At 43.1% G+C, this 24,213-nt stretch overlaps 2 protein-coding genes across 4 annotated transcripts in view; both read right to left on the reverse strand.

Moving 5' to 3' along the window:
- Nucleotides 1-5,583, reverse strand: part of LOC146519468 (RNA binding protein fox-1 homolog 3-like) — a 358,350-nt gene extending 352,767 nt beyond the window's left edge. For all 3 annotated transcript variants that reach the window (XM_085158197.1, XM_085158198.1, XM_085158196.1), the window contains exon 1: nucleotides 5,530-5,583. The gene's annotated coding sequence lies outside the window, so the exon portion shown is untranslated. The remainder of the gene's footprint in view (nucleotides 1-5,529) is intronic.
- Nucleotides 1-24,213, reverse strand: part of pctp (phosphatidylcholine transfer protein) — a 433,835-nt gene that overhangs the window by 164,884 nt on the left and 244,738 nt on the right. The window contains exon 10 of the mRNA XM_085158210.1: nucleotides 5,530-5,621. The gene's annotated coding sequence lies outside the window, so the exon portion shown is untranslated. The remainder of the gene's footprint in view (nucleotides 1-5,529; nucleotides 5,622-24,213) is intronic.

A 24,213-nucleotide genomic window follows, 5' to 3' on the forward strand; every position in this document is an offset into this window, starting at 1 on the left:
TGTGTGTCACCACCTCTGTACCCCGAATAAGCTTCTTGTGTTTCTCATTTTGTCACTAGTTCTTGCACCACATGGTAAAAAAATTCAGCACAATGCATTTTTATCAGCCACCCTGAAGGTGAACACTGGCTGGATGTGATTACCGCTACAGTGGTCTCAGTCAGGGCAGACCTTTGTTATGTTAGCTACATGTAAAATACTGGTGGCAGTCAGTGGTGCCGCTTAGCCTCCTAGCAGATCGTCGCCTTGTTCTCAAGTTATAGCATTCACAAGATTTTCAGCAAACTTGACCAGCGACCTCTGACCTTGAAGTCAAGGTCCCTGAGATTTCAACTCATCCAAGATTTTTAGTAGCTGCACCTGTGGCATCAATTTCAAGCTCCTAAGTTGTTTCGTTCTTGAGTTCTTGCATTTACAAACTTGTCAAATGTGTCGCCTGCCCGGCAGCAACACGACGCTCCCCCGTCAGCCTTTTATGGCTGAGGGGTGAAAACATTCTCAGTTATTCAGTCACTGAATTCACAATACTTCAAAATTAAGAATTTCAACTTAAACACCTTTGCACACATTAAATCCAGAGCTGTTCACAATCTGAGCAACAACTTGGTTTACTTAAATATTTAAACCGATCAATAATTTCACATTGTTTGCTAACTGAGGTAGTTTAGCAAACAATGTGAAAAATAATGGGAAAAAAGAGCTACAATAACTGAAACAGAAGAAAATTAAAGTACTAAGAGTTCCGTATAAAATAAAAAACTGATTTTTTTTTTGCAATGTTTCTTAGCTGCAGGAAACAAGATTTAATGCACTTTGAGACGCCAGATGCAAAACAAAAATAAGGTTCTTGCTGTTGGTGAGGGAGGTGACGCTGTCAGGACCAAACACAGGAACCTCAGCTTTGCCAGGATTAACAGGGAGAACATTTAAAAACATTCACTTATTAATGGCTGTAAAGCATTCATCAAGGTTAGAGAGGCTGTTTATGTCGTTTATGCAAAAACTGCAATAAATGAACAATATTGGTAATTACCCCAAAAAAATGTAATATCCATAATGGTTGATCCACCAGTATGCATTTCAAATTTACAATATTACAAAAAAGCAGAAAACATAGTACAACATATTATTATTATTTTTTAATTAAGATGCAAAATTTGTTATTTCCTTACATCCTGAACTGAAAAAAATTAATTTAAGTAGATGAATGTTATGCTTGATTAATTTCTGACTTCTCAGAGAAGCCTAGAGCTTCAAAATTGGGTTTTAAAAATGCAAATTCAGCACATCATTCAGCTAATAAACAGCAACATCGGTTTTTTGCTTCGTGTATATATTACATACATATATATTGAGAGAGAGAGAGAGAAAGATTCTCAGTTACAAAAACAGTAGTTGAGGAATGACTGGAATAAATTGACCAGTGTTCTTTATAAGACGTTTTACAAGCAAATGGTAAATGCTTAATGTGTGTAAAGGTTAGACTTATAAATGTGACATTCTACATGGCAGCATGGTGTCACCTAATACTGCTCCATTCATTTCAGAGTAGAGCTTAGCATGATGTACTTCCAGCAATCGACACCTAACCCAGGCGAGCTGCATTCGAGAGGTGGCGGATAAACCGGTTTGATTTGGGTAACAGCATGTTCTTCCCTCCTTATCTTACTCTAAACAAGGATCACAGCATTTTAATCCTTCTAATTATTTTGTTTAATAACGTGTACAGCAATGAGCAGTCTCACGACGGGAACGGGGGACAATAACTGCAGATTCTAAACACTGTTACATTTTTTACTTATTATTGTTGACTTATTATATTAAAGAGCGTCCTTGGAAACGGAAAAAATGCCTTTTGCTCTAATTTTTCCAATTTCTCTAAAGTGAATATGAGCTGGCTCATTTAGCTGTTTAGTCATAGCAACAGGAACTTACAATCACACCAAGGCTGCACCTGAAAGGCTTAATCAAAAATAAGACGATAATGAAAGCACTGCTAACAGCCACAATACCTCGTCCTCTAATGTCAACCTCAGGTGCGCAGACAATGTTTCGGTTTAATCAAACTCAGAGTGTTGACTCCTTCGGTTTAGATCCTGAAGATAATACTTCTGAAAATCAGGAGCACCAATTGTACCAAACGCTCTTTCAATCTCTTTCCCAGAAACCTTGAAAACTACTCGTTGGAAATGAACACGAAGCTCCCGCAATTCAGCAAGTTTTCAGAGACGATCAAAACTGAAAACATAAACGACGCTTGTGCTCAGCTTCACGTGTTGTTTGACTGTAGACGAGCCAGCGCTCAGTAAAAGTGACAGGAGATGTGAGGTGTTGTGACTCCTCACCTGCCACCAAAACCTCTACTCCGGCAGAATGACAAAACACAAGCCCTCAAATGCCCGCAGGACTACGTAACTACTTTTGAGTCAAACTTTAGTTCCTCAGACTTGTCTCTTCCTACTCTGTGAAATCAATGTGATTGCAAACCAACTAAATATTAACATTAACGAAGAACACTTGTAAACATATACTAAAGACCAAAGCAGGAAGCCTGTAAGGCTCCAAACGCTACCAAAGCGAAGGAGGAAGAAGTCAAACGCATCCCCGCATCCTTCCACCCGGGAGATCAGCCTTTGCACCTGTGACCAGGTAAACTTTCCACACAGTCGTTAATGGACACAGCGGCTGTTGTTTACTGAAGACTCCCCGCAGAGGAGACTAGCTGACCCATGTCTGCAACCGGTGAGTGGTACAAATGGCAAACATCTCTTGGAGTCATTATTTATGCAGGAATGCCCTTGGGAGTCTTTGTACTTGTTTACACAGTCATGGCACAGTCCATTCATGACGGCTCCGAGTAAATGAGCCGCTTGCTACCAATTTGTCCTGGACGACGAAGCTTTGGGGCTCTACTACCCACGGTTACTTTGACGCGGGCGTGTGTGTGTGTGTGTGTGTTTGTGTCGGGGTATGGAAAAGAGGTTAACGCAGCACTGCTGTGCTGTTGGGAACCGACCCGGAACTACGGACACAAAAGTCCCAAGGGTATTAGGAAGCACAGTGTCACATTTGGAAATAAATGAGAGAAGGGGTTTTTTTCAAGAAGAACGCCACGGACTTTCACCTTTGAAATGGGCTGTTTGTTTGCCCGAGGACGGGGACAGTGGTCAAAGTTAGTGAGCACCGCCTTTCACATAAAACCAGAACCAAGGCAGGAGTTTTATGGAGGTTGAAGTCAAAGGCAAAGTAAAGAAAAAGTGAGTGCGGCGCGATGTCGGGGAACCGGTGTAACTTTGCTTACAATAAAAGTGACAAGAGCGGCGTGTGCGTGGCAGAGATAGAGATAGAAATGGTGGTGTTACGTTATTTTTCTTTTAAAAGAAAGTGTATTAAAACAGTTGTTTTAGCAAAAAGATGGCTTTCTTTAAGGTGTAGATCAGCGGTCCCCAACCCCCGGGCCTCGGACCGTCCGTGAGTCGTTTGGTTTTCAGCGTTATTTTGTTATCGTTTTTATCGTTTACTCTGTTTTCCTGGGTCTTTTCACGTGTGTTATGAATAAATTTTATTTTTTTCGGTACCTGTACTGGTTTTATTTTGTTGTATTTATCCGCGACACCTTAAAGGCCGGTCCGTGAAAATATTGTCGGGCATAAACCGGTCCGTGGTGCAAAAAAGGTTGGAGCCGCTGGTGTAGATACCTTCATATGTAGCTGCACTTAAGTACAACAAATGCAATCAAACACATAAAACCATCAATATCTGTGTTAAATTGTTATTTAAAACCACAGCTATGGGCTTAAAGTTTAGGCTGTCGTCTAATGATGTATACACACAAAAATAATACTGTGGACTAACAAGCATAAAGTTTTACATGTACTTAAGCAAAGGCTAAATGAACCAGTTTAATGAAGCAAAGTGGAGGCATATTGTACTGATGACCTCATGCATTCTGCAGTAATGAGAAACCAACATAATCATTTTATTCTCAAACTTTTTCCCGTGCTGTCACACGAAACAATTAAACCGTTAAACAAAACGCGAACCTCCTCCGACTCTATTAATAACATAAAGGCATCAAACGCGGCTCGTTGCTGTTTTTTTTAAACCGTGCGTGTTCAAAAGCGTTTTTAAAGATGCTCCACCCCCGAGTGACGATGCGTGCGCGTCTTTACTTTGAGTCTAAATTTGCGTGCATTCGATTCGTGGTTGAAAAAGACACAAAGAACCAAAGGGAACGAATTCAATTAAGCGTACAGTACTGAAGGCTAAATGACTCCCCGTATAGTTCTCAGGATTTCATCCAGCGAAACAGCAAAAAGGGGAAGAAATGTGTTTAACAGAGAGGCAGTGGCTGAGAGAGAGAGAGGGGAAAGAAGCGATGGGATAATTTAACAAGCTTCCTCCTAAACCACTCCAAAACCTCCAGAGTTTAATTGCTGGGAGGCAACATTATCCCTAGCAACACTGTGTCTGTCTCTTGGCTGGGATTCGGTGGGTACCTGCTGTATCCACTCCCCGCACAATACAGCGCCCACTGAGCCATATAATCCTCTCAGGCCCTCCTCTTCTGGAGAACCACATTCAATCTCTTTGTGACACGGGAAAATCTCCTCTTCTCCATTTTTTGTCAAGGTACGTGCTTCAAATAAGTCCAATCAGTAGGTGCCGTTATGTGTGCACAATGCTACGGGGAGCCGCAGAGGAAGGCAAAACAGAAAGGAAGAGTTAAATAAAAAGACGTTTGATTTGCCGCTGTGAAATTTGGGGCTACTTTCCATTCCTCTGCGGAGCTCCCTGGAGCAGCCATATTTCTGTTTATGTTTAAATGTGAATCAGTCAGATGGGCTGTTGGGTTCCTGCTGAATCATCCCGCTCTCCCCTCAGAAAGCAGGAGGTTACTTTTGAACCAGCTGCCTTGTAGGAGAAAACAAGAAACCGACGCCACTTTCTTCCCGACTCCTCTTTCAAGTTGCCCTTGAAAAGAAAATTACGACAACGGCTTTGATGCGACGCAGACATGCTTCGACATATTCTCCATAAGTGCAGACACAAACTACATTATCATTCCGATGAGTTTGTTCCGATGTCTTTTAAGCGTCTGAGTGTTGCACAAGCCGGCGAGAGAAAAGATGGAAACGGTGGCTCATTACGCGAAATGGCAAAAGAAGAAAAATGGTTCTTCGCTGTCCACTGGCTTGTGACTTAAGTCAATATAGCACTTGGAGACCTGCGAGAGTGTTTTTAATGAAAACATGTGGTACGTAATGAGAAATTATAAAGGTGGCGTTGCGAAGAACATTTCTATGATTTATTAATTTTAACAAATGACGACCTTTACTTTCCAGATTTGGTTCCCCATGAGCAAATCTAACTTTTTCTTTAAGGCACAAACGCTCATTCTTTTTCCTTTATTGTATATTTTCTGATTAATTTCCAGATGATGACCATTTTATGCCTAAATATAGCTTTGCATCTTCTGTTTGCTACACATGTCCAAATGTTGCATTTGTGTTCAAGAAATCATCCTACCTGTCAAAGAGGGCGGAGCTCGCAGGTGTCGGTAAGAGGAGAAATCACTTGTTGTTGCACAACAGACGTCCACTCGTTATACCAGTCGCTTACTGCAACAACATAAACAGACACGGTTAGATCTGGTGATCATTGGTAACATCCTTTATATTTGATCGACGCTGCTCAGTTATTGTCCTTTTACTTTATATGGACCCATAACTAACCAGAGAAAGGTCAGAAAAGCTTAATTGCTCTGGGTGGAGTTAATTGCTTTGCTACCAGTTCTAATAAATAAACTAAAAGAAATTAATAAATAAATCATCGCAGCTTTCCTATTCTGCCTTTGGCTCTCAGCCCCAAGACCAATGTACCCAGTTAACATGAAAATATGAATATGAAACGTGTAGCCGACTTTTTCCTCTTAGAATTGTTTAAAGTCGCAGGTTTTTATTTAGAAAATTAATGGTAAATAATGTGGGATTGATATGTTGTTTACCTTCCTCTATCCTACGAACAACAAACAAAAGAGGGAATGACAAAGCGAGGCGTGCTCGTGATAATTTTGCAACATTTCTCTGAGCTATGAGGACATATCAGGATTCAGATGCACACACACTCGAGAAACTGAATATTTCCACATTTCCCACAAACTTTCCTCACCAAATGATCGGCTGCAAAAAGAAGAAGAAGAGGTTGCTAAGGATGGGATTATATCTGCACTCTGCATCTGCACGGACCAGCTGAACTTTAATGCAGCTGTTCGCATCCTTAAAAAGATCCAACGCTGCTGCAGGAAATAAGACAGTGAGGTGGAAGGTTAGCTTGTAATCCATAACACATAGTTGAGGGTGGCCACGCTGGCATCGATTCCTTGTGAAAATTGTAATGGGCCTTGGCTCGAGCAGCACAACCCAACAAATACAACCGCGAGGCTTCGGCTCATTTGTAGTCAGGCCACGGAGGTCGTTTCTGAAATGTTTGTCAAAACCGTGGTCAGCTGCTCAGCTCCCACTCGCCGCTCTGTTTTTGCAGAATTTGTAGCATGTGACGGCCGCAGCGCTAAGCCAACACGGCGAGCGTTTTAAGGAACGTTAGATGATATAAATTGTCAGTAATGAGGCACGGGGGACGGCATGCGTGACCTGGAGAGGTCGGCCATAACGTTCTGCCTCGCAGCTGAATAAAATGCATCCTGAGCGCAATTTAACAGCCTTAACATGAGCAGGTACATACGGAGAGACAAGCAGAGGTCCGAGAGGGCGCTGCGCTAGTCGCAGAGGTCACGCGCAAAACAACAACGATACACAAACACTGCTGACAAGGGGAAAATGTGACGACTGAGTACTGTAAAATGTATGAAGAAATGGACGGGAGGGTCATTTTACTGAGCGGCGCCATTAACATCGCTGCCCTTGTCTGAAATTAAGCTCGGATCAGTCACTCACGCGCGCGCACGCACAAACGCACACACGCACACACGATCGCACGCGCACAAAGAGCAGCGGTTTTTACATTTCTCCTCTTTTCGCCCTCGCAGAAGGAGAGGTCGACATTTTAACTGCAGCGGCGAGGAGATGGCTTCCTTTCACCTTGACGGGCATATAATGAACATTTTTCATTTTGAGCTTAGCTTCACTTACAGAGTCAGTCAGCTATTTTCTCTTCGAACCCTTTTTCTTTTTTTCTCCCTTCCTGACATTTTCCTCTGTGGTTTTGCCAGGATGATCTTCACAGTAAATTTGTGCCCCTTTTAAAGAAATAGGTTACATTTCTGTTGATTTCTTTTCTTTGCGTTTTTTTAACGCCACAGAGCTCATTTCCATAAAGGTCCCCGTACAACACAAACAGGCCTGCTGTAAAGCATGAGACACAAACAATATGCTAATCACACCTTTTTCAATTACAACCTGGATATCTATGAAATCCATATTATTGCTTATTTATTTAGCCTTTTGTAAATAAATAAATGGGATTTTTGAAACAACAACAACAAAAGAAATATATGTCTGTGCTTATGAAGTACGTACGGTAGGTTAGGAAGGGAAATACACAAGTGCACAGAAGCACACAGAGAGATTAGTTCAGGTGCATGAAAAAAGGCATAAATGAGACACAGTTTGCAGAGACTTCTGCACAAAGACACTGTGCTGTGTATAATATAAACTCAGAGCATAATAATCAGCCGTTTCATTGTAATCATTCTGTTATTTTAGCGCTCATAGTGCAATCTCCACAAGCAGTTCATTACTGCTAAATATAACTTTACGTTGACCGTCCATGTGACCCGTCCTGAACTACGAGACAATATCAGTAGTGGTGTGTGATACTGCATGTTTCGGTATCGATCCGATACCAAGTAAATACGAGCCAATATCGCCGATACCTGTCAATAAATAAGGTGGATGTGCCATTGAATTGCTAAAACTCAATTAATTTCATGACCTTGAGTGATTTTTGTGATGTTTCCTTTTTTATTATTAAATAGTTAAAACTCAGGACATAATTAGGACAAAGTTTATAATTAAATAGAAAATTAATATTATCAATGTTTTTAGAAAAATCTGAAATAAAAAGTGCACGCAAACCAGTAAACAATTAAAACAAATACTGTTGAGAAACTATAATACAAAAATTACAATTAAAATTCTCAACAAAAAAACAATATGTAAACAACTTAACAACCTTCAAAGCCTCTAAGTCATGTGACGGCGCAACATCTAAACACAAGGGGTGGGGGGCACTTAAAGTAAAGAAGCGATCTCTGCAGGCTAGTATCAATCCGATACCGATGCAGACTTGGTATCGATACAATCGATATTTGGATCGATCCGCCCACCACTAAATATCAGCTTTTTGAAATGCACGCTTGCAGGAACGCAGTTTTTAACAGTTTAGGAAGCCGAGCTGGAGGCGATGGCATCGATAGCTAAATCCTAACACTGCTGTAGTGCCATCCAAAAAAACTGAAAAGCCCACTGTCACGTCTGCTGAGGGAGACGGCGTCAGAGTGAGCTGAAGGACGAAAAGTGAGCCTGCACAAAGCTATAAACAAAAGCAAATTTAGACTGTGTGAAAAAAAAACCTAAACCTGGGTAACTAAGCATTACATATCACCTGAAACCTGGAAACATGTGGAGGGGTGGGGGCAGACGACATGCAGACAACCCCACGAGGAAAAAGGAAAACACACACAATGAAAACGGAGGGTAATGAGGGAAAACATAACAAAAGGGAAACACAGCTGAACCTAATCTGATGCATGAGACAGGGAGGAAGCAAAACACAACACAGGACTGTCAAAATAAAACAGGAAACACATGAACGTAGAAACCAGGATGACTAGACATAATGCAGCACACAGGGGAGGCGTATTAACAACACCCAAAGACTAGAAATCACCCAAAAAACAAGCACAAACAAAGCTGAACAAAGCAGCCACAAAGACAGTAGCTTATATTATAAACGACCCAGCCCACCTTGAGGAAATACAGTTCACTGGTGGGACTGTGGATGCATCCCGACACCATCGAATACTTCCGTTCTGTCACAGAGATACGAGTTATCCAGGGAGCAATTAAATAATAAGTGATAACAGCTTGTGTCCAGCAGCTCTCTGTCATTAGTCTCCTTTTCATTCACATTTTTCCCTCGTCTTCATTCACTGCTTGGCTCTGCTAAGGCGCTAACAACTACTTTTTTTTTTTTACAATATTAATCCCGCACGCTGAAAAATGACGCTTATAGTGTCTTTAAATGTGAAGCTAAGAGCAGCTTTACAGGGGAAGTGAGGAGCATCTACCTATTGCCATAAACCCGGTGCGTCACGGCACCGGCGCCAAAGGACACCTTGTGCCTGTCTGCGAGATGCCAGCGGCTTTGACAAAACAGCACTATTTTACACCCTGGGAACGAGAGCAGGCTGTATCGCGAAATGTTCTGGTTCAGTGAAAACTCATTGCATGCATCTTATAACCTCAATTAGAGAAAGAAATGAGAAAAGAGCAAACCCCTCCATACCCGAGAGAACATACAAAAATGATTAATTATCCTCGAACTCAAACTGTAAACTCTTTCAGGAACAAAAATGCGAAATGCACCGACGTAACAAAAACAAGTCTGTCCAGAAAAACCCTGACTTGTATTCAAAAGGCAAAGCGAGGGCCGCGCGTACCGCACACGCGTGCACACACTCCCGTGCCCACATTTGGCCACACGGGGGGGGGCTGGCAGGGTGCATTCCAAGACAGCTGGTGAAAAGCGGGTGCGCTCTGGCTGCTAGAAGGAGCAGATTCAGGTGACATCTGTGCCTCCTGTTGCAGCGCAATAGTAGAAACACTAAAAGTGAATTACAACATTAATGATAGTACTCTGCAAGCTGTCGTTCCATATTACGCATCCATTATTCCTTGCATGGGTACTCAAAGGCATCGTGAAGGAATAGGACCCGTCCCTCCCGCCCCACCCGCCACCCACCTCGCTGCGAAAAGGAGCAGTTTATGAAAGGATTGTTGGTTTATGGAGTAGCACCTTCTCCTGCTACTCCACATCACCACATGGCATGGTGCTGACTGGATGACTGATTCCCTCTCTCTCCATTTCCATCCCTCACTTCATCTTTCGAGCAAGCACCCTCCCACCTCTGACCCCCCACCCCCCTCACGGCACTGTCGCTGCTATTTCAAACAACATTTGTTTGATCTTGCCGCCCTCTACAGTTGAATGAAATCAATCTGGGAGAGATGTCATGTGTGAGCAGAAATGATTGGCCACAAGAATACCATGTATTGGAGAACATGGACCCCGTGCCCTCTTCCTCACAGGCTGGGAGACGCATGGGTGCAGGCGAACACACGGAGTGGCCGGCGCATGCCTGATAGGCATCACACAGACATCTCGGAGCTGTCACCCATCCCCAGACTTTCAATAACTTCAAATCCCCTGAAAACTTGGAGAATAAAGGCAGAGTCGATCACTCATAGCTCCCCTTCTTCTCTTCAGGGAAATAACAGCTGAAGGAGAAAAACAAAGTCAGGATCCCATCCTCTCCGGCAGAAAAGCACTAACATCCCCGGAGGACATGGGGAGAACACTTCTTTCATCATTCCCGTTAAGACACAATAAAAAAAGATTCATTTAAGATGTTGTGACATAAATAGATGCAGGTATGAGCCGGCTCTATGGAGGATCAATGGTAATCAAAGGTGGATTTTTAAGAATAAAGAAAGTAAAGTCGGAGGTGGCGATTGTATCGCCAACACGGCGTCGCGGCGCTAATGCCGGCCTACGCGTTTCTATAGGAGTATTTGTGTAATTTGGATTTGTGCCATGTAGGATCGCGGGTGCTCCCTGCACATCCGACCGCAGCTCCGCGCCGCTCACTGTGCCTGTGATTTCTTCATTCAGGAGAGAGTGCCACAAAATGTGTTGTACTTGAAGTGTTTTACAATTACCAGCTGATTATATCAGCCGCATTAGCATATTAAAAGGAAGACTACTTGAACACACAGATAATGTCTGAGTGTTGAAAATAATTTCCCCACTCATTATCAACGGCAGGCGCCGAGCTCTGGGAAAGGAAATGTCGATAAATACCCGTAAAGCTTTACTGTGTAAATAACAACAATTACGCAGAAATTAGATCAGGCTGCGCTGGTGAAAAGGGAGATAATTCTAATTAAAAACGTGCATATATCTGGGCGAGAAAGCATAAAGCTTTGAATCCATCTATAGGAGTGAATTATTATTCGCTCGAGTGTGGAAAACTTTTGAGCTGTTCACAAGCTGTCACTAAACCAAATCATTACACCGTTTTCTCCCCCCGCCCCCCCGAGCAGCCTTCAGTTTTGCTTCAGACGTATTCAGAAAGCTCAGTGTTCCCATCACAGTAAAAGGCTCAGATAGAACATCAATACTTAATAAAAATAATGACTTTATGTGCAAAGTAATTAAATAACAACTGCAAACTTGTGCAGCCTTTATATGATGTGTTTATCCCCCTGAAGCTTTAACTGGGAAACATTGTTAAGGTGGACTGCTCACGCTTGATGCACGCTTTGATTTTGAAAAGCGGACGGGTTCGGCGGCACACTGGTGCAGCGGTTAGCACCATCTCCTCACGGCAGGAAGACGCTGGGCTCCATGTGCAGTTTGCATCATCTCTCTGTGTCTGAAGACATGCATGGGGTTAACAGGTGTCTCTAAATTGGCTGCAGGTTTAATGTAATGTGCTCGACTGACGGTCTGTTCAGGGTGTTCCCAACCCCTCAATCTATGACAGCTGGGAACTGGATAGGTGGAAGGAAATTTATGGCTGGATTAATGGATTCTACTTCTTTAAATCATCGCTTACTTGTGATCAACTAACTGTACGGTTATTCTCTGTGACAGGTTTTTAAAGCTATGGCCTGACCTAATATTTCCTTCTGTATTTACCTGCCGAGGTGATGCTACTGCATGAGACAAGTGCCTTTGTTTGGCTATCTGTCCACCTTTGTCTGAGCAAAATCTACCAAGCTGAAACCAGGTGGAGCGTTAGAGCGCGGGGAAGGGAAGAAGCCATTAAGATTTGGTGGAGATCTGGGTGACTTTCCTCTAAAACTGCGAGATAGGGCACTGGACTCGCTCTCAATTGTCTCTCTCTAACCCAACTTTAAAATGTCCTGGTTTACCTGAACAACATGAAAAAGATAAGCAGCTGAAAGCAGCGAGCGTTTGGCGTTGTTGCTTCATAAACGACATGCAGAATTACTTGTTTTTTGACATCAAATATGCATGTAAATGTTGATGTCTCTCAGCATCACAGTGCCCTTTTTCTTTACCCAGATATATTACCACGATTACAAACCCTGCCTATGAATATTTGACGTGATTGCACAGCGTACTGCAGGAGATCCCAGTGATGATTGGCACTGGCTAATTAAAATCCCAGGCAGGACATTTTTTGTGTAAAAATATGCAATGATTTATATGAATGACATATCGGTGGTTTTCTGTCAGAGACGGGAAAGAAATCCCTGCATTTTGATGTAAAATAAAACAGAAAAAATAGAATAAAAAGTCTTCGTCGTGTCTCGTTTCACGACTGGAATCCTGCATTCTCACGCCGGAGCTCCGTCCTCTGTTGTTGAGCAGCTGAAAGTGCACGTGGATGGGAAGGAGACTGAATGTCATGTAATTCATCAGGGTCCCTGTTTTAGTTCATAGTGCTGTCAAAGAGTTTTCATAAGCATAATCGCAGCACTGGGAGGAGAAATTTGGAAGTTATTAACATTTCTAAACGACCGTCGCAGCCTCCCTGCATATATGCTGTGGTCATTTTGTGATGTTTTACACCTTTGAAGTCTTTTGATGCCTTCAAGTGTTGAGAAATATTTAGTTTGACAATAGTAGGTAGATTTCTTCCCACTTTTTTTCCCCCTGAATTCCACCACCGCCGGCACTGTTAATCAATACACACTTTTCTTGCCCTTTTCCTCCTCCGTACACATATCTCCCTGTCTGACCAAACTGGCAAATTTGTGCTCTTAATCAGCTTGCCTGCCTTGTCTCTTCACTGGAGGCTGGCGACACGCTTCCCTTCCCCCTTAATTCCCCGGCTCTCAACAGACAGGCGCGCTGATTAACATGCACGCCCAGGTAGGAGCTCCCTCCAACACAACCCCGCTGCCCACCATTATCCCCGCTACTCAATAGCACCCATCTCAATGCACATCTGTCGAGCTGCCGCATCCACACTCCTTAATTAGCTTTACAACTTTCCCCTCCACTCCTGGATAGAAAATAAGGGATAAATTTGTGGCCGGCGCGCAGATAAAACGAGGGAGGGAGAGCGGGAGACAAAGAGGGAGGGAGACATATGCTGAATACTGAGATGGAAGATGAAATGGACTGTGCGTTCGAGAAAGGTGGCGGCGTCCGACGAGATTCGCATCAATTCCCATCGTGCCCGTGCTGCGGCGTCACCGGGAAACCCTGTCCGCCTTGCTTCTGTGCTACCGCGCCTCCGCCCGGAGGATATTTCCCCATCAGCACGAGCCTTATCTTATCGCTCCAACATCGATTCCCCCTTTGCGCCTTTTGAGTTGCTCCTCATAGACTGCTTCAAAGCTGCTCAGACTCCCCTTTGATTCTCATCCCCCTCCTCCGCTGTCACCACCGTCGTCTGCCCCCAACGCCAGCAATGAAGGTGGTGTTTCTTACATTCGACTTGGTGCTGCGGTTGATGCTAATCCACTACACCAGTCTGCAGCTTGGGGAAAAAAAACAAAGAAGTAGGCAGTGAGGAAGAAGAGGCATCCAATTAATATGAAATTGTCTCCAGAAGTCAATAAGGTTTTAGTTCCACTTGAGTGTGTCTAAATACGCAGAGTAAGGCTAATTATAATCCCATGGAGTATTTATACTATTTACGCTTTGCCCCTGTCATTACGACAGGCTGTAATCCCGTTGTGAGCATGTGCTGATGAGCCTTATGCCAGTTGCCAAAAATACTTAAGCTCGTTTCCCATTCCTGAAGGCACAGGCAACTATGTTATGCACAAACAATGTGAAATTAATCACCGTTACTATGGCGATGAGCATCGAACAATATCATAATCAGTGCTGCCATCAAGAATGTAGTTTCAATCCAGAGGGGCAAAGGTTGCTGTGGAAAGAAGAACAATGAGCTATTTTAGTCAATCTGCTATTCCACGTACATGGCAGCTTCATTAGAACTACCCACTGCGTGCATAACCTTCTGCAGGCCTCCTACCAATCGTCTCCAGTATTAGAAATACTAATCTCCTATGTGTATTTCACCCTCCATCCTTCCTTCCATCCAGCAATTATGCCCCCCGCCATCAAAAGCCATCAAAACAGTAATTTCACTTTTTCACAGGCAGGCTTTTCACATTTCCTTCCGTGAAAGGTCTGAATCATCCCCTTATCTCCATGGCTATTACACAGTGTGCATGAGAGTGAAAACAATGGGTTTGCCGTGATGAGATCATGGCACTTCATTTCTCCGAGGCCACTCCGGTAGACACAAAGACAATCTACCAGCAGCAAGGAGGACGGGGACGGTGAGGGCCACAGGATTTCTCGGTCACTGAGCGCAGGGCTGTGAGGCAGGTCATCCCCAGTAATAAGAGAGGGAAGAAAACGGAGAGGAAGAGGAGGGAGGGGGGGAATGTGATGGCAGTCGTGGTGAAGGGTCTCGCAGCCTCAGCGGAGGCTTTTGAGGCCCTGAAACCAAGGTCAGTGGCTGGAACTCAGACTCGAATCCTTTATTCCTACTTGTGTACGGAAACTCTCGAAGGACTGAGCGGTGCTGCTGCCGGATGAGCCCTGTGCTGTTTGCGAGGTGGAGACTTGCAGAGACAGAAAGAAGGAGCGAGTGCTCGTCTGAAGAGGACATGGCAGAGTGAAGTGACAGGCCTGGGGATGGAGGAAGAGGCTGGAGTTGCAGGAAAAGACAAGCTCACTAGTGACTAAAGCAGCAGGTCTGAGATCCACAGTCCCTGCACTCTCTCTCTCTCTTTTGGCTGGAGCCATCTCATGCACTCCAATTCTTCCTAATCTGTCATCATTCCAGAGTTTATACTGAAAGCCCAGGAGAACATCCTGTGGTGTGAAAAAGTGTTTTCCCATCAAGCGCATTTAAATATTAGACAAAGATAATAGAAGTCAACACAAAATGCAGTTTCTAAATGAAGGTTTTGAACTTCAGGAGTAAAAAAAATCCCTCGTGTGAAAAAGTGATCGCCCCCTAAACCTAATAACTGGTTCGGCCACCTTAGCAGCAACACTGCAATCATTTGCGATAACTGGCAATGATGTCTATCTTTGTAGGATTGCTGTTATGCTGCCATGTTGGAGGAGTTTTCAAGCATGCACCGCTTCTTTAAGGTCATGTCACGGCGTTTCAATCGCCTTTGGAGCCTAGGCCGATCCAAAGTCCTCATTTTGTTTTTCTTAAGCCATTCAGAGGTGGACTCGCTGGTGTGTTTTGGATTATTGTCCTGCTGCAGAACCCAAGTGCGCTTCAGCTTGAGGTCACAAACAGATGGCTGGACATTCTCCTTCAGGATGTTTTGGTAGACAGCAGAATTCATGGTTCCATTGACCACAGCGAGTCTTCCAGGTCCCGAGGCAGCAAAATAGCCCCAAACCATCACACGACCACCAACACATTTTACTGTTGGCATGATGTTCAGTTTCTGATATGCTGTGGTACTTTTTTACGCCTGATGTAACGGGACACAAACCTTCCAAAACCTTCCGAGGTGTCCAAATTCATAGGCTGCATCCTCCTTTGGACCCGACCTTCGCAGTCTACGTGGGCCGGGTCCTCCGAAGGGTAGGGTAGACCGGAAGTGAGCAGCAGTGAAATTGGACGGTCTAGCCTTCAGTTTTGCGTCACGATCTCGGTGGAGTTTAATAAACTCAGCCGTCTGCTCCTTGCTATCTAAAGTATAGCAGGATACTGGCTTTAATTCTTGACTTATATATCATGTTTAACCTGAGTAGCGAAAGACCGTGGGGGGTTTGAAATCAATGTGCCGAGAGTTCACTGTTCTCGCCCCGGTCAGCTATCGAGCTGGTGGGTAACAGACGTCTCCGAAAACGTCGGCGGACTATTGCAAATATGTGATGTCTTGATAAACCGAGCAGATATTTGAAGTTTACACAGCTACATTCTCGCCTTTTTATGACCTAGAAAGAGTAATAAGAGTAATGTTAAAACTAAGTAGCTGCCGCCATTGTTGGAAACTGGAATTGGCTGGGAATTCCTGGAATTGGAGCTATGAATTCTGGGATATGGTGGGCCACAAAGGATACACCTGACCCATCCTTCAAATCTGGGGAAAAGGGGGACACATTTTTTGGCTGCATTTGGAGGAGTCTACGAATTTGGACAGCCTTCGTCGCATCGCTGTCATGTAATCGACCTACAAATGCGGCCTCAGGAGGATGCAGCCTATGAATTTGGACACCTCCTTCATCTTTTTTCTCTTCAGTCTGCAGAGTATTTCCCAGAAGTCTTGGGGATCATCAAGATGATTTTTTGGGAAACAAGAGACGAGTCTTTCGTTTTGGTCATCAGTGGTTTTCTCCTTGAACTCTCAAACGGATGCTCTGCCTCTTTCTTCTTGTTGAATCATGAACTCTGACCTTAACTAAGACGTGAGGCCCGCAGTTCGTTAATGTTTTTCTGGGTTCATTTCTGACATCCTGGCTGAGTCGTAGCTGCGCTCTTGGAGTAATTTTGGTAGTCCGGTCAAACCTGGGAAGGTTCACCACTGTTCCCAGTTTTCTCCATTTGTATGATGGATCTCAGTGTGGTTCATTTGAGTCCCACAGCCTTTGGAGTGGCTTTGTAACTCTTTCCAGACTGATACATGTCGGTGACTTTATTTCTTTAGATCGTGGCATGATGTGTAGCTTTTTGAGATCTTGTAGCCTGCTTCACTTTGTCACACAGGTTCTATTTAAGTGATTTCTTGATTCAACAGGTCTGACAGTAATCAAACCTGGATGTGTTTAATCAAACTGAACACAGCTTTGCAAAAAATGGGGTTAATCACAGTTAATTGATAATTTAACAAGAGGGGTAATTACATTTTCACACAGGACCAGGTAGGTTTGGATAATTTTTCTCCCTTAATCAAAGAAGTCGTCATTTAAAAACTGTATTTTGTGTTTACTTAGATTATCTTTGTCTAATATTAAAATTTGTTTGATGATCTGAAACATGTAAGAGTGACAAATGTGCAAAACAACAGGACATCAGAAAGGGGCCCAACACTGTTTCTTAACCAGCTTCTTCCTATACTGTAAATCAACGGTTTACACTGACAACAAAGGCACAAACACATGAAACTATGCAGTGAATATTAAAGAATGCATGAATAAATGAACATAACCTTGTGTTATTAATGTGCTAACTGCTTTACAGTTTTATGCTAAATTGTAAATTAGGTCATAATCCTTTAGTCTATTGGGACCACGTAGGTGAAAAACTAACTTTACTGTGAAATGATTATATTTAAAAGCAGCAAACGTACAGAATGACAACAGACTGAAACAAAACAATCGAAGAACGCATTGTTGTTATCGTCTTAGAGCAACTTAACCACATAATTAGATTAATAAAGTATTCTGATTCTAATGATTTACCTGCCACAGTGTGATGGAGGTTAAAGTGCCTATATATGCAACACGTTCTCACTCCCAAAGCGTAACATTTTACGCTAGGTGACAATTCGTCAACATATTACGTTTTCGGCTACCCACCACGTTCCTAAATGACGACCTCGGAAAAATGAGAACCGTATGGACTCAATCTACACATGTTCGCTCTTTTTCTTCAAATCACTTAGAAACACGCTATTTAACATCATTAAAGTCCTGGTTAACCTCAGGAAAAAGGTTATGGTTAGGGCTAGGGATAAGGTTAGGTTTAGGGCTGGAACGTCTATTACCGAGGGAGCGTCATTGCACTGGATTTCGGCCATAACCCGCCGCGTACCATAACAACGCCGAAGGTCTCCTTTTGCGTTCCTCAGGAACGCCCCGGGACGTGACAAAACGTCGGCATGTTACGCCTCGGGAGTGAGAACGGGCTCATATATGACCATACACAAGTAAAGGCAACGGAGAATCCATCTGTCAAGACAAGTTCTCATAAGCTATTTTTTAATATAGAATTTAATTACTATTCAAAAATCAGAGTCACCCTACAAAGTACATAATATTAATTAAGTCAGATAAGCATGAAAAGAAGGAGCCGGGATGAAGTAACCCTATCCTCAATAATAATTTAGAGTCCAGACCTGCAGGTTGGGAATCCAGGGTCACCCTGAATTGAATTAAGTGACATATACAGCATATAGATTATACTGGTTCATTGAGTATTAAATGAACAAATTGTTCACTATAATTTTTAGATTTTTAATAACCATACTTGTGTTTCAGTTGCCTTTTTCTTCATGATTTCTCCACCTCTGACGCTTCTCATATTGAGTCAAGTTCCCTCGACTCCCTGAAAAGCAGTATTGATACTGAGCAGATCACCCTGCTGAGTTTTTCTCCTCTGGGACTCATTTGCTTTCATTTAATTCCATACAATATTAAAATCCATACGACACTTGCTTGAGTTGTTAAACGATCACGGCAAAGATCAAGTCCTTATTCACTGTCGCGGGGTTGCTGTTGTGAGGTAATGGAGGTAAGGCGGCGCAGATGCTTTAAATCAATCTGCATATAAAAAGCATTATCATCTAATTACATTATATGTAATTACATTCGAGACGTATGCTTCTCCTAATCGATTTTCGTATGACGTGGATGGATAAGAGGGAATTACAATGCGTGTTTAAAAAAAAAAAAAAAGTAAGTACACATTACATCCACATCATTTGTAGTTAAATTCTGCATCCGTACTGTTGCTATCTTTTACGATTGAAATCAGACGGCAGCAGTTTGTAAACTTCACTTGCTTGTGAGGAACAATCTGATTCACTGACATATAGGCTTTCGCTTCCATTACTGAACTCTATTTGTGTGTCTTTAACTCTGCATTTGTCTGTCTTGTGCAGCACACACACACACGAGCGCACACTTCCTCTATCTCTCACTCCATCTCTCTTCCTCTTTTTCCTCATTGGAAAGGGGGAATCGGGAGGGGAGGAATGATCGTGTTAGGGGGTTCACAGAAGACTGACTGTTTATTATTGTCTTCGGCCCACTTAACTCTGACAGTAACAGAATGAGATGGGGAGAGAAGCCTGTGCCATTAATCACTGTGTCGGGAGGGCCTGAGCCGAGCGGAGACGCATCCATATCGCATGTGCCTGGGAGAGGAACACAAAGTGATTTTCAGGCCAGCCGGCCTCGTAGCACCGCTGTGCAGCCTCCAACTTGAGGCTGCTGGCGGATGAAGAGTGCAGGGGGGGGGGGTGGGGAGGGAAAGGAGTGGGTGGATTTTCACACTCAATCTTCCTCAAATGTTCTGACACACTGCACCTACAGCTATCCCCTGTTAGCAGCAAACCTAAACAAGAATCAGCGCTATTTAAAAACCCAAAATGTCTCCAACCTGTAGTCGGAGCATCACCGAAAGGGAGGAAGTCGGTGCTTTAATTTTGAACTCGTCCTCGTAACGCGACGTTAACTTGATTAGAGTGGAGGCAGATATATTATTAAAGTATACGGTGTGGCCGGTGGCAGCATTATCGTGTGGTTGTCCTCAACAAAAAGCGCATTCGGCTCAGATGTGAATGGCAGTCTCAGTCTGGCAGGTGTCAGTCTGTGTGAGCTGGCCCACCATAGAGGGACGCTACAAAGCCTCGGCGCCTGTGCCGCCCAGCTGATTGACAGGTGTGTCTCTTAAGACTACCTCCTCCATAGCAACACCAGCCGCACACCTTCCTCTGCTATCAGTGACACCCAGATGTGCTATAGCAGCTGTCTCCCAGATTATTCCTCCATGTCTCCGAACCGCCATCTACATAGACAGCCGTCTAAATATTTAATCGAGCCAGAAGGAGCTGCTGCATTGCACACTTCAGCCGAGGAAATACAGCATCTCCAACCAAAAGGAGAAAAAGCGGCAGATGAAAGGTAGGGACGGAGAGGTGAAAGGCTTCAGGGTCGCGACTGGGCCTAGCCGAGATGAGTTACAGGTAAAAACCCAAGATGACAGTATATGCCACAATTTTAGGGCAAATGACAGCGATGCAGGCAGAGATGACAGCCCGCGTTTTGGATATACCCCGAGGACAACCTCGCCTGACATCAAATGTCTAACAAGCCAGACAAGACCATTCTGATTTTGTGCCATACCTTCAGGGAGCGACACAGGCCCCCATGAATGTGACATTGCTAACCATGATGCAAAAATTACATTGTGTATATGTGGATATCTGTCGAGCTTCTCCGCCGCCTTATTTCCGCGTGCATGTGCATCAGAGTGTGTCATCACTGACAGCTGATCAGAATATACACAGCGCCTGAGGTACTTTCTGTAATTTTGACTTTTTCCTTTTTTTTTAGCCTTGGCTCATTCCCAAGCAACAGATTGCTGCTGTCGCTGGAGTTGCGCCTCACAGATGGAGCAGCATCACTTCCTGAGGAGCCTGACAGGATCAATCCAGGAGCTCATTCGCTCGCAGTCAATTAAGCCATGTTAGTTTTGACAGGAGCCACGGGCAAAATAACAGCCGTCACTGTCTGGGAGGAAAATATTGTGACCACACAAAAAAATGCACTTGTTTACTGGAGGGGGGACTGACTTTGCCGTGAAAAGGGCTGCCAGCTGCATCGAGCCACAGCAGGAGCTCGAGCAGACATGACGGAGAGCAACGGCTCAACCTCAGCAACAGTCAAAGAGCTTAATTTGTTTGAAAACATAAAGCGCCCTGGGTAATTTAATGAATTCCAAAATGGGGACTAATCACGACCGTCATTGATTCTGAAGGCATATTCAGTCCATCTGTCCATCTCGTGCCTCTGCCTTTCTTACCGAGCCAAGATCTTCCCTATGCATCAAGCGCGTTTGCATTCTCCTGTGTATATAGGTCATTTAAATTGCTTAAAAATGCTCCTAAAATGCTTCTTCTGATTCCTTAACAAACCTGATTATGCCGAGGTGAATAATACAATACGGGAAAATGAAACAACCTAGAAATTTCTGTGTACCACCCACTGAGAGAAGAGGTGGAGCTGGTCTCTTTGAACCTATTGGAAGGAGAGTGAAACTCTTTGATTAGGACATGTAGGTAGGTAGCTGTGGGCGATGGACTGAAAACACTTGGCATCTGCTTGCAAGTCTCCACACACCCGAGGTGAGGGACGCACACACACACACACACTTTTCCCTGGCTGAGCTCGGCTTTACCCTGGGCATCATTACAGACACTACACATCCCTCCTTTGAAGGGTTATCAAGGCTCCTCATTAAAGATGTCCCTGGCTTTCTTAGTGATGTGGGCCTCCACAGGGCGTAATATACCCCCTTTAATTAGTTTGCAAACTCATTAGTGTGTGCCAGGCAATTAAATGTCCTTCCTTCAGTATAGTTTACAACAGGACAAAGGGATCCCAGGGGCTGTCAAGGAAGTAGGGCTTATAGCTGAGACAACTGTCCCTTCTGCAGGGGACCGTCATTAGGGAGCCACGGCCCCTCGATCATTCCTTGTCCACTCTGCTGTGCTGAGGGAAAACCTGCTTCTCCAGTGTATTTAATGGCCTTCTACCCTGATGTTTGTCACTGAGATCAAATACTCTTCTTCAGCAACCATTAAGGAGAAAGCCAACACCCAGTTTGAGTCTGAAACGTGTTTGTTTATGAATGCACATCTTATTACGCAAAACTGCTGCAAAAAACACCTTAAAAATATTGGTGAATAAGCAATATTGAGCAAAAACAGATGTGTGACACTGCAGAAACCAGCTGGCTGCTCCGCTACCCTTTTACTGTTAAGAATCGTTTGGGGTTTCATTTTTTTATTGGGACTTATGCTTTGTTTCTATGGGAGATGAGTGCATAAACTGATTAGAAATTCAGACTGTAGCCAGTGTAATGTCACCCTTTGTTTGTGGTAGGGGAATCTAGGCTTTTATGGTCTTTATTTATTGCTCAATCCATTACCATATTTCAAGGTTTGCTAACACTAGCAAACTTTATTAGCAAGATGGAACTTGTAGACTGAATGCAAAGCAAATATAAGGGTACTTGCTAATAAAAGGTAAGTAATAGAGAAATAAAATAGTAGAAGTTTACTTCCTAAACCTGGAGCACAAACGTCTTGGACTGGTCTAATTCAGTGACATAAAACCACAGAGCTGAGGCCAAGCAAACAAGTGCCAGCAATCGCTGCCTGGAAGTAGACACTGCCCGAATAAAACTTTATGCCTTTATACAGTTTAAACAAGTGAGTTACAAAATAAAAATAAAAGACTGTAAAACCTGTAAAGACTATTATTTTTGCTGTAAAGTTGGAGATTTTAAAATAGGACTGATTGCACTGCTTTTGAGAATTCTTCATTGTCATGAGCCATAAGCTATAATTACCAACAGAACAACAAAGGCCTGACATATTTAACTTTATATACCAAATATAGAATATTAAAGAACTTTTTAACAATTATAATTTTTTAAAAGAGCAGTGGATTCACAACAAAAGCCTTAAAAAGTAGATGAAGTAAACCCACTTTTAAAAAAAATGAGACCAAAATCTGGTCTTTAAGTCTGACGTCATTGTTTCCGGGTTCAAACTCGGCTTCAGGTCCTAAAGTCAAACGAACACTGCGGCATCACTGAGAGCTACAAACTGTCTAAATTCTTTAATCTTTAATAAAATGATGAGTGCTGTTGCTCTACCAGGTGAAACAATTAAGTTTAACATCCAGGCATCCATGAAAACAGTGTTTATGAAGTTTAACAGAGTTTGAAGTTAGCAGGAAGTTAGCTCGCTAGTTTCCAACTAAACATGATATAGCATGTTCTGACTGAGAGATTTCTAAAAAAATTCAAACGTACAGCTCTGCTATCACTTCCAACATAAATGAAAACAGGAAACTAAACAGCAGTGACGTTTGTAGGGTTACTAAAGTTGGGCTAGCTCGTATATAACTATGTGCTACATGGTGGCTAGCTAGCAGCTATGTTAGCATAACATAAACAGTGAAGCTAGAGGATGAACGCTATTTTTCCATTTGATAAAAGTTAACGTGAAGGTTCCTGATGGTTAGAGACAAATGCAATCGCATGGCAGGATGCTGTAAACGGACCAAACTTCAGTCAGGAGAACAACTGAGATAATCCATCCACAATACAAAGTTAGTCATTAATATACTGCTGCATGGGCTGGGCTGCAAGGGAAGCAGGGTTCATATGTCATTATTTAACAACCGGATGTTACCGTGGTCACTTATTTAATAACGAAATTCATTCATAAATATTACATAACTAACAAAGGTTCCTGTAACTGCTCTTGGACGACTAGTTGTCTATTTGCATGAAACCTGTTCGACTAATACTCTTAGCCTACTGAGCATCAACAGCTCTTTTCCCGACTTCATGAGAAATTTCATTATTTCATGCTTTGATACAGTTCCACAAACGAGGGCTACGGAGATCACATTCTGACAGATACATGTTGTTAAACTTAAATAAAGCAGACCACCCACACTTGATTTTCACTCCACTGACTGAACACCTGATGCTCACTTTCCTCCCTTATGCACGTGGGTACATTTCCATAAATAAAAGACATGATAAATGTGTCATTTGTTTAATTGTGCTCCCTTTATCTATTAGGACTTGTGAGAAAATATGCTAATGTTTCAGGTTATAGCTATGCAGAACCACATTAAATTACAGTGTTGGAAAATGTATAATTACCATTGTATCAGTCACATTTTTCAGTCACCTGTCGCACTTTTAACAGATTCAGTGGTTCGCGTTTCTTACATGTGCAACTAGTGTCTTATTTCTCATCGTATTACAAGTCCACCACCAGAGACTTCATGCATTACTACCCTCTACATTACCGAGCGTTTCTTTTTTAATACATATAGATGGGGTGGCAATGCCCGGAATGAACATGAGTCATTCTCCTCGCTTTAGAGATGCAAGGTTTCAAAGGTTTTTCGCATATTTTAGCTGGTGTGCAGACTTAACTGGAAAAGCAATGCCGTTCCGCTAGTTTCTTGTTA

The sequence above is a fragment of the Neolamprologus multifasciatus genome, chromosome 4, assembly GCF_963576455.1.
Source record: "Neolamprologus multifasciatus chromosome 4, fNeoMul1.2, whole genome shotgun sequence".
NCBI lineage: Eukaryota > Metazoa > Chordata > Actinopteri > Cichliformes > Cichlidae > Neolamprologus > Neolamprologus multifasciatus.